General features: G+C 43.9%; 1 long non-coding RNA gene across 1 annotated transcript; it reads left to right on the top strand.

The window, feature by feature from the left end:
• Positions 1–8,668: 8,668 nt before the first annotated feature.
• Positions 8,669–9,444, top strand: LOC120654000. The gene is made up of 2 exons (XR_005666931.1): positions 8,669–9,103; positions 9,185–9,444. It is a non-coding gene; the product is annotated as an uncharacterized LOC120654000 (long non-coding RNA).
• Positions 9,445–10,780: the final 1,336 nt, after the last annotated feature.

The following is a 10,780-nucleotide window of genomic DNA, read 5'->3' as shown; positions in this document are numbered from 1 at the left end:
TTGTGGACTTTTGAGGAACCGAATGATATCGTGAGCTTTTGTTGTGGGTTGAAGTGGGTTAAAATTAAAATGTACTTAAAAATTTGAGCTAAGATTTAGTTGAGATTAAAGGGTATTTGAAAACTTAAACTAAGATTAAGCTGAGATTAAAGAATATGTAAAATTTAAGCTAATATTAAGATAAGATTAAAAGATACTTAATAAAAATTATTTTGTTAGGGGGGCTATGGCCCCTGCCACCAAAGGTTCCAAGAGAACCAAAGACAAGAAAAAAAACAAAGGCCTCGGAAGGAGGGAAACAAGCCAGACGAAGATTATCTATATACAGACGAGCAGAGGCTGATTGGGCCCTGAGAGCCCAAAGTTGAAGGTCGGGGTAGAAGCGCCGGAGTGGATTTAGGGTTTCAGACGAAGTGACCAGGGTTCTAATGTTGGGTTTTGTTCGATGTCGGGCTGTCAGCCGCATCACAGGCGTCCGATTCAATGGTCTCATTTGGTTCTCTCTCCCTCCTAGCGCGCATGTTTCTCGAAAAAAATCTCACATAGTATACATAGTATACTAAATGAAATCTATTTACAAATTTTTTTTCGGGATGGGTGTAATTTTTCGCGACGAATCTAATGACGGTAATTATTCGATAATTAGTTACAGTAACTATCCTCTAATTGCGCGGTCAAAGGCCTCATTAGATTCTTCAAGGTTTCTAGCGTGAGATTCTGAAGTTAATTTTGTAAACTGGCTTTGTTTGACACCGTAATTAGTGGTCAAAATATTACTATTCCCTAGCATAGTACAACCCAAACAAGGCAAATTGCCCATTTGCCCTGTTGAGATTGAGGCCATTGAAGTTGGGATGCAGGGAGTGTGGGCCCAATTTGCGTATCGGCCAACGCGAGGCTATCTTAGCTTTGACTCGTTTAAGTGTTTCTGTTTCTTTCATTGAAATTTTATGACCATTAAAGATTATTTGATTCATATGGAAAATAATGTTAAAAACCTAAAATTATGCAATTGCTTCCATTGCATATTAGTGTTTCTAAACTGGCATTCCACTAGCATTATATAAAATCTGGTTAGCATTATAATGTGATAATATATAAAACCTTCATCACAATGCCAAAAAATATTTGCTAGTGTTTAGTAAACTAGTGGAGATGCAGGTGCCACAGGCTTGTGGCACGTGTTTTAATTTTCTTGATAAACCAGAATTTTATATTTATAGAATATGTAGTAAATAATAAAACTATTAAATAAAAGATATGACAAAGAAATAATTCTATGCTGATTCTGATTCTGTAGAGTGAAGGCTTCAGGCTGCCGGTTCCTATAAACCCGGATCTCCTAACATCACCTGCGTCAATACGGCAGAAACGCACATGAGGAAATAACATGGCTTAGGAGAATGACTTTCTAATTTGAAGAGACCAATCACATGTATTCACAAAACGAAAACAGCCGGCAAGGCCCCTGGACGGAGCGCGCCGGCACGGAGCCCCTGGGCGGCGCGATGCCGCGGGCGAGGAGCCTCCTGGGCGGCGCGATGCCGCGAGCGCGGACCCCCTGTGCGGTGCCAGGCCGCAGGCGCGGTGGCCCCCCTGGTGGCGCTCAGTCGCCGGCAGCGAGGGGGCCCCTAAGCGGCCCCAGGCCGCGGGTGCGGAGGCCCCTGGGCGGCACCAGGGCGTGGGCAGCGAGGAGGCTCCTAGCCAGACTGAAAAAATTAAACTTGTATAGTGCAAAAAAATGAGAGAGAACTAAAGAAACAAGCACAGACTAAAAAAATTGGCGCCAAAGCAATCTGGGACTGAAACAAACTAAAACCTGAAAAAAAATGGCGCCTAACAATGCAACGTGATGTACTAGATAGGCTAGAAACCAAAGAGGGGCAAGAAGGTCTTTTTCCCTTAGAGTTAACACCGTTAAGTGTCCATACTAACAGAAGTGCTAGATAGAGAACAAAATTTTCGGTGGCGTACTCATAGGGAAGTTTTTAAGTTTAGGAAGAGCAAGTTTTTTAAATGCTACACAGAGAATTTCCTCTTCCCTTATTGCAGTGAATTGTAGGAGGGTGACACACTGACACCTGAAAATCGATGACTCTAATGCCCCGTCAGTGAGGACTGGATAATAAAAATTCAATATGAGAAAACTACCAGCTATACTTCCCAAATTTAGAAGATCACAATCACGAGTATATTATTCCCAAATCACGAAACATTTAAAACTGAAACATACATTAAGTTATCATTAAGGCCCATGGGCGTTGGGCTTCTGTGGCAGCACATCCGGCAGGAGCCTCACAGCTACTGGTGTGGCAGATGACCTCTTTGCAGTGTGCATTGCTGACGCATATGTTGCTCCGCCATCTGCTGGTCCTGTATATATAATCTTTCTGACAAACAGGCTACATATATGAAAAAAATCTATTCTTTTTTTACCAAATTTCGATGCAATGAAATTAATGTTTAACAGTAATGAAATGGGTTTTACTTCTCTAGTAGAGTAAACGTGCGTGCCGCACGTGTTTCAAAAAAATCCTAATACATAATAAGTTTATATTATAAAAACTATAGTCTCCTAATACTGGGTCTCAGGGTCATCATGGGGCCCACAAGCATTCCATATGTCACTATATCTACACAAAACAAATACACTGATATTGATAATAAATTAACCATAAATACAAAGTGAAACGCCTAACCCATAAAGCAGTAGCCCACTTGATCTTCAGGCAGCTCACATGAGCTTCCCAACACAAACCATGCAATTTATTAATGCAAATAGCTCACTTGAGCTTCACAGCAAAAGCAGCTGAATAGTGGAATAACCATTAGTGTTAGAATTTTGGGCTAGGCCCATTGACAAATTCAAAAATTTCTAATAAATCTCAAAAGCCCATATGTGTGTGTGTATGAGGGAGGTTGTGGTGCAACCTATAGTCCCATCTTGCTTGTGAAAGGTGAGAATAGCTAACTTAAATAGTGAGACTATACTCACCTCTCCAAGCTATGTGTGTGGGAGAGAAAGGAAGCTCCACATGCGTGCGCTCGCTCACTTCGCCGGGTGGGCGTGGCAAAATACGCGGGCGCACGACGTCCGCGTAGATGGTCCGCCGAAATCTAGCTCCCCCCTTGCGGGGCGCGACTTTTTTTTGCTGTTTTATTTTTTGGTGACTTGTGCTCTAAGTCTGCGAGATATGGAAACCTAAACCGACTTGAACTCCAAGCTTGCGAGATTTGGAAATTATAATCAAAGATTGGCTTGGCTTCTCTATATAAATGACATGTTGCCCTTCACCAGAAAAAGATCACTCGTGTTAGGGTTTTGTCTCCTTCTCACTACTACGCCGCCTTCGTAGTCTGCACTATCCCGAGCGCCGGCGTGCACCAACGATCGGGAGAGTAGGCCTTCGGAACCTCCGTCCTCGAAATCCTGCATCGGGAGAGGGCGAATAAGGTCTTTGGAAAGCGCCCGGGAAGACTGTTCCAAGATCTTCATCACGGCTCGTCCTTCGTCTAAGTCAGGCGCTGCGGCGAACCGTCGTTTGCGACATTAGCTGTTGCACTCCGTCAACAGGAACGTCTTCGTCCGGTCAACTCCGTTCATCTTCCCAAAAGCGAAGGCTCAGTACGTAAACTGTTTTTCCATCTATTTTTTATTCATGTTCTCAGAGTCAATGATCCTGTTGTGCCTTGCTACCAGGGTTCACCAAACCGGTGGAAACCGGTCCGGTTTGGGCCCGGTTCCGGTTTGGACCGGTACCAAACCGGCCCAAATTCGAAATTCAAATTTAAATTCAAAAAAATGAAAAATTCCTAAAAATTCCTAAAAATACTTCAAGGTGCGACGAATCTAATGGCGTCAAATTTTCTCAAAAATTTGTTCATTTAGTATAGTTTGAGGGGATTTGAAGTTAAAAAAAAGCGTACATACAAAAGTATACAAATACAATGTAAAAGTAGTACAAAAAAGGATTGGAGGGTTCATTTAGACTAAAACATGTTATACAAACATTCATTTAGTATACTTTGCGGGCATTTGAATTTAAACCTCGCCCCCTTTTTCTTCATGTGCAATTCTTCATGTGCAACATGAGACTGCTCTCCTCTACCTCGCCCCCTTTTTCTTACTCTGCCTCTTGTTTTGCCAGCACGTCCTCCTCCCCTTCCAATTCCCCTTGCTGCACCACTACAATCTGCAGCATATGTTGCTGTCCTTGTTTTTTTTTCCTTGACCTTTTAACTGTAGTTTGACATCTACCTATGTTCATTGCTGTATTAACCCTTAGTGGAGGTAGGTTATTGTGGCAGAACCATCTGAACTATCCCGGCTCAAGTGCGCTGGCCATCACTATAAAGGCAACACCGACACAAACGCACTTCAAACGGAACAATTCTTGTTCTGTCGGGTAATGTCCCGATACAACCACCGGTTCTCGGATCGAACAAGCATACCCCGCACGAAGGCGAGTCCAGAGATATTACAACCACATATTTTACAACACAAGCATAATAGTTATTACAAACCAGTTCAAAGCATTATTACAGATCCAAACTCAGTAAAACATTATACAAGACATAAGTTTAAAGTTCAGAGTTGAAAAGCAGCGGAAAGAAAACACGACGGCTACAACACGTCGCAAAAGTATACCAAGCTAGCCCAAGCAAGGTATCACTCGTCAGGATCATTGCCGGTCGAAGACGGATCCCATTCTACGGACCAGCCAGGAGGTAAAGAGCAGGGCCAAGACAGACTAGCGATCTGGTCCTCAAAACTCATACCTGAAAAAGGTTTCAACAGCAAGGCTGAGTATTTTAATACTCAGCAAGACTTAACCGTCAACGGGTATACTTAGCCCACCTAGCTAGACTATGCAGGGTTTTGTAAGGCTCTGGTTTCCTTTTGCTGAAAAGCAATAAAGAGTAGGTCCTTACTTCACATTTTAGCTTTCCATATTCTAGTTGATTAACCATTCTATGTAAGCAATTAATCCTATCCAACCATGGTAGAACTTTAGTCAAACATCAAGATTGATCATAGTAATGTTGCTCTTATTACTCTGTGTGGCAAAGGGATCAAGCAGTCCCAAACCGTGAGAAGCGGACGATTCGAATCGAAATTTGTTAACCTGGCCAGGCAGACCTAACACACACGTTTGGAATACCGTCGGATCATTCCCAAACAACCGTTTACCTTTCATTCCGACCTGTGGATAGTGTCACTCTCCCCGACTACAGGGCACCATCCTCCTCCCTGTAGCCGCGGTGTTGCGCAATATAAACATAAATAAAAACCTATCTCTAAGAGAGAGTGAAAGGTATATCCACTCACCGGTCCGATCGGCTATTAGGCTTACCGCGTACCATATTTACGGCATGTGGCTAGTACGTTCAAAAACTTAACCACCGCTACCACACACCGCGACCTTAGAAAGTTCATCAACACAGACGGGGTCTCACACAAGGTCATGATATCAAACACGACCCCGTCCGTCGTCCTTATATTGATTGCAGAAAGTAAACAAGCAATTCCTATAGAGCTCGCGAGTGACAGGCAATCACTCGACTTTTACCGGTCCTATAAGCTTAGCAATTATTCGAACTCAGGTCTAGTGTTCAGTACATAGGTTCCTAGGATCATGCATCTAGGGCTTCAATTCAAATCCTAAGAACTGTAAACGCACAAGTAAGTAATAACGATAAATTTTAATAATTTGAAATATGGGTTATGTCCGGGGCTTGCCTTCTCGGTAGTTGCTAGCTAAAACAGCCTTGGGCTCTTCCGAACTTTGGTCCGGGTCTTCAGTCAGTTCAGCAGCGTTCACCTGGGCTTCTGGATCACCTCCTTCAGACTCCGGGATCAACTCGTACGTCCCATCCACTAGAGCAGTCGTATCTATATGTGATGCAAGAACAGTATTACACAAACAAACATCACGATAAATTGTAGTCCAACATTTAGCAAACAAACATTCATATGAGCCAGCATTTATAGGGTAGTTATTTAACATTGCCTACTACACAAAACAATATGATTAACCTCACAAGACAACTTGATTAACTTCACAAAGTAAGTTTTAGTTTACTCACATAGCATTTAAAACATGGTTCGCTAAGAATTGAGTAACTCAGTATACAAACAGTATCTAACTTCAGTAAAATTACTTCAAACAGTAAATACATAGAGAAATCTACCCTGTAAAATTCATTACATTTCCTGCCACCAATTAATCAAAATAAATCATTCACTCAGACAACACCTAGAATAAGATTAACTTCTACAGGTTAAACTAGAGCAAAACAAAAGCTATAAATTTAACAACAAACCAACACAGTGTTAACTAAGATTCTATAAATTTTTCATGATTTTATCTGCAAAGAATTAATTCTGATAAAAAGAACAAAACTAGCATTAACACATCAAGATTCATTTTTAACGTCTGTTCTAGACATTATCAGCTGTTAAAACTTTATAGACAAGCTGAGCTATCCAAAATGAACACTCATAAATATTTGCATGATTTATTATGAAAAGAAACTATTTACCTTAATTAAAGTGTACTTAATAAATATCAAATCAAAGAAATAGCCAAACAGATCCAAAATTTTCCAAACTTTGGTAACAGCAAGGTTTTAGTAACATGTGATCATGGAAAACATTTCACACACAAAACATGATTATTTCTACCAGCACAAATAAATTAGTAAAACTAGTAAATTTAGGAATCTTAAATCTTTAACCTAGTTAGAAATGTCAAAAAGGTTTCAAATTTTTACCAGGCACTAAAAATACTGCAAGACACAAGCTAGCCAAAAATCACAGGAAGTTACTGAGTAGAACTCATGGAACATATAAAACCTATTTATTTTATTCTTTTTCTTGGATTAAAATACAAACCAGAAATTAAAATGTGTATGTAACAAAACTTCTATTCTTGTAACAAGGATTCCAAAATATTTGGATTTGTATTTTTCTTATTTTTCTACAAATTTCTAGGTATTTTCAAAGTTCAGCCTAAAAACAAAAGGAAAAGAACTAGAATCTTGCAGCTAGGCCCTTAGAACTTTTTGAATCCTAGCAGATATGCCCTTGGCTCGTCGGAGAAGAAGACCGAGAGGGGGGAAACGGCCGAATCCGACGGCTCTGGTCGCCGGCGGTGAGGGTGGAGAGGCTGGGGAGCTCCACCGGGTCAAGGCGCACCTGTAGGTGTGCTTGGCCGGGTTTGGAACGGTCGGAGGAGGCTGGTCCGCTGCGAGCAGGGCGGCGGCGACGGAGAAGAACGGCGGCAAGGGTGCTCCGGTGGGTTCTGGGCAAGGAGGAGTGGTCTGCGAGCTGCGCGAGGACGAGGCGGAGCTAGAGATGGGGTCAGCGCGGGCGGAGCGAGTCTGGAATGGCGGGTCGACGGTGAGCTTCGAGCTCGCCAGTGTTTGGGCGGGGCGGCTGCTGTGTTCTGGGGGCTCTGGGCTGGGAGCTAGCGAGTGAGCGAGTGGATTGGGTTGCTGGGGTGCTCTAGGTGCTGGGGCGCGCGAAATAAGGAGAGCCGGGGCACTGCGTCGGGCTGGCCACGGCGGCGGCGAGGTGGCGGCCGTCTGGGGCTCGGGTGTGCATGGCAGAGACGGGGAAGCTCCAGCGCGAGGGGAAAAGGGCGGCGAGGAGCTCGGGCGCGACGCGTGGGTGCCACGAAGAGCAGGAGGTGGCCTGCGGCCCTCCACGGCGGCGGGCGGCGGCGCTCAGCGCCGGCGGCGCTGAAGCAGAGAGGGAGAGAGGTGGAAGAAAGAGTTTGAACCTCTTTGCAAAATCCAAAAATTTCAGGGGTCCCAATGTAAACCAAAAATAACTTCTAAACTAGGGCTGAAATGAAAAAGTGCCCAACATGAAAGTTGTTCAACTTTTCAAGATCTACAACTTTGATGTTATGCAAAAATTGATTTGACCAAAGGTTAAAGAGTTATTTTGAAAACAAAAGAAAGATTTTGAATTTAATAGACTTTTGTCTTTTCCATTGCAAATTCAGTTTAATTTCAAATTAAAAATCAAAATTTCCTGCCAAGCAATGATTACACTGAATTTTACAAATAAACCCTCCACAAGAGCAATATTTGCTCTCCCTATTCAAATTAAGTTATAGAAAGGACCCTGCATTAAATCATATTTACACAACTACCCTTAGATTTTTACAATAAGATCATTTTTCAAGCAAAATAAGCACATGATGCATAAAATAAATGCAATTCTACTGCGCAGACACCTAGGGTGTCACATTTATCCCTTTGGACAACTACAAACATATTTTCTTCCGGCAATGGACCACGTGGCTGCATTGTTGATTGTGCTATGTTTTCCTACACAGTATATCACTACTAGAAATTAGGCAATCAGTCCAGATCAAACATACCACCTGCTGTTTCACCCTGTACTGATGCGAGCATCAGTACCGGGTGCTACGGTAGCTGGTACTTTTAATCTATACCAATAGTCCAAATTGCCTAAAGATGGCCTTTGGCATCGGATGATGGTACAATCCGGTACCAATGATTAAGAATTAGCACCGGCTCGTGATATAACTCGGGACCAATGAAAAAGATAATATTTAGTGTCAGGTGATAGCATGCACCGGTACTAAAAGTTGAGCATCGGCACCGGTGGAAACCACCACCCGGCACAAAAAGAGGTGGGCCTCTCTCCCTCCTCGATATTTCAACCCAGACCGGCTCCTCTTTTCTATCTCTACCCTCTCATCTCTCTCTATCTTATCCTCTCCTTCTCAAGAAACCAGTCGTGGAGATCCCGGGCAGCCGGCCGCCACCGCTGTGGTGCGTGTGGGCTGTTAGGCTCGCGGGCAGCTGGCCGCTGCCGGGAGGCCGCGCGGAGCGCTGACCACAGCCATGGGCCCCGGCCGCCACCGCCACCGCGAAGCGCGTGGGCAGCTGGCCGCCGGCTGATGGCCGCCGCCACGAGGACACGCGGGGTGCCGACCGCACCGTGGGGCCCCGGCCGCCACCGACGCTGCGGAACGCACTGGCAGCGGGCCGTCGCAGGGGAGCGCATTGGGCGACATGCAGGAGGTCATCCCAGGTCGCCGACTTCATATCCAAATCAATCCAGGTGTGCTACGTTTAAACTGATGAGGCAGCTGTACTTGCTAGCTTTCCTCTCGTGGCAAAATTAATTGGTTTGCGACTGCAGCCGTGGAGCGCCGGCCGCCGCCGCTGTCATGGAGCGCCTGGACTGCCGACAGCCGCCGCGGGTGCCATGAGCACGTGGGGAACCAGATGTGGGAGCCGGCCTTGGGTGATTTTTTTTCTTACATTTCTAAAATAGATATGGATGTGGGATTGTATGGACTGAATTTATTAAGATTGTATGGATTGTATTTATCTTGTGATTGATTCTTTGAATGATTTGCGGGATCGATCTATGAATTTTGCATCGGTCGATTTAATATTCTGTGGTTGATTCTTCAAATGATTCAGCACTACTGGTTATGGATGTGAGGGGAACGGGAGGTGATGCGAGCGGGGAACGGTTTTTTTTGTTTTGCTAACAATACTTTGGTACCAGTTGAAAATATAACCCGGTACCAAAGCATTCTTTTGATACCGGGTAAATGACCCGGTGAGGAAGCTTGAGACTTTTGGTCTCGGTTTGCTAGCGCCGGTTGGAGAACCAGGACCTATGTTAGTTTTCAACCGGTACTAAGAGACTATTTTCTAGTAGTGTATGCAAAAAGGTGATTATATCTCTAATTTAAGTAATGTCATAAAAAACAAAGCTATAGTGCTATATCTGATGCAACAGATTAAAGACCATAGTATCAGATGTTTCACTTGGATCCATTGCGCTATTGAGTCTAGCTGCCATAATTTCCTGGAAAATGAAAATAAAGGCATTAGTATGTTTTGATCATAAAAACATGAACTCTCTTGTTGTAACTAACTGTATTCAGGAGGGCTAGTGTTGGCTTGTCGACGTTGAGGCTCCATTACCACCGGCGACGACGATGGCAGCGACAGCGGCCGTGGCGATGGCCGCGGCGACGGCGGCTGCGGCTGCTGCGGTAGATGTCAAGCTGCAGCACCTCAGTTTTATTGCCCTAGATGATCACGCGTCCAGCAAACCTTCATGCAATTTGCTTACTTTATTAGCTCAACGTCCCATCAGGAGGAGCCGAGCTGAGCTGAGTGCTTCCGATGAGCCAGCTTGCAACGACCAACTAAGCCACCTAATCGCCCACCGTAGAAAAATACTTAGGTGGTGTGATTTGGACCGTAGATACACAAAAGTGTCAAGTTCGCGTATCCGATTAAGCAGATTACAAATTCATGGACTAATTTGCACGCACGTGCCTAGTTGTTGTATCCCAGATGCAATTTACTCATTTATTTATTTCGAAATTTAATCATACAATTGCCTAATATTTCAACAATTAACTTATCTAATAATCAAGAGACAATAAGTCACGTTGCTAGAAAGAGTAGAGCTAGAGTTTTCATCTTAAGTTGCGCCTTAAGTTGAAGCATTTAAAGCTTTAGGAAACTTCTTGAGCTAGCCAATGTATATATCATCCCCCTGCAACTGAAGGCAAGCTAGTAAGAAAAAGCCACAAGGGCTCCAAAACCATAAATAAAACATGCGACAGTTTCGATTGAGACCCATAGTAGCCGTAGAGGAACAAATCCTTTGGCTGGTCGACTTCGAATATGTCGTCTTCCTGGATGCTCGAGCCGACTTATACGTGCTACTTAGCAAGCATGCACAAGAGAAGGTAAAGCGGATCGAAGC

The sequence above is a fragment of the Panicum virgatum genome, chromosome 1N (assembly GCF_016808335.1).
Source record: "Panicum virgatum strain AP13 chromosome 1N, P.virgatum_v5, whole genome shotgun sequence".
NCBI classification, from domain to species: domain Eukaryota; kingdom Viridiplantae; phylum Streptophyta; class Magnoliopsida; order Poales; family Poaceae; genus Panicum; species Panicum virgatum.
This window is presented reverse-complemented; position numbering and strand designations above follow the sequence as displayed.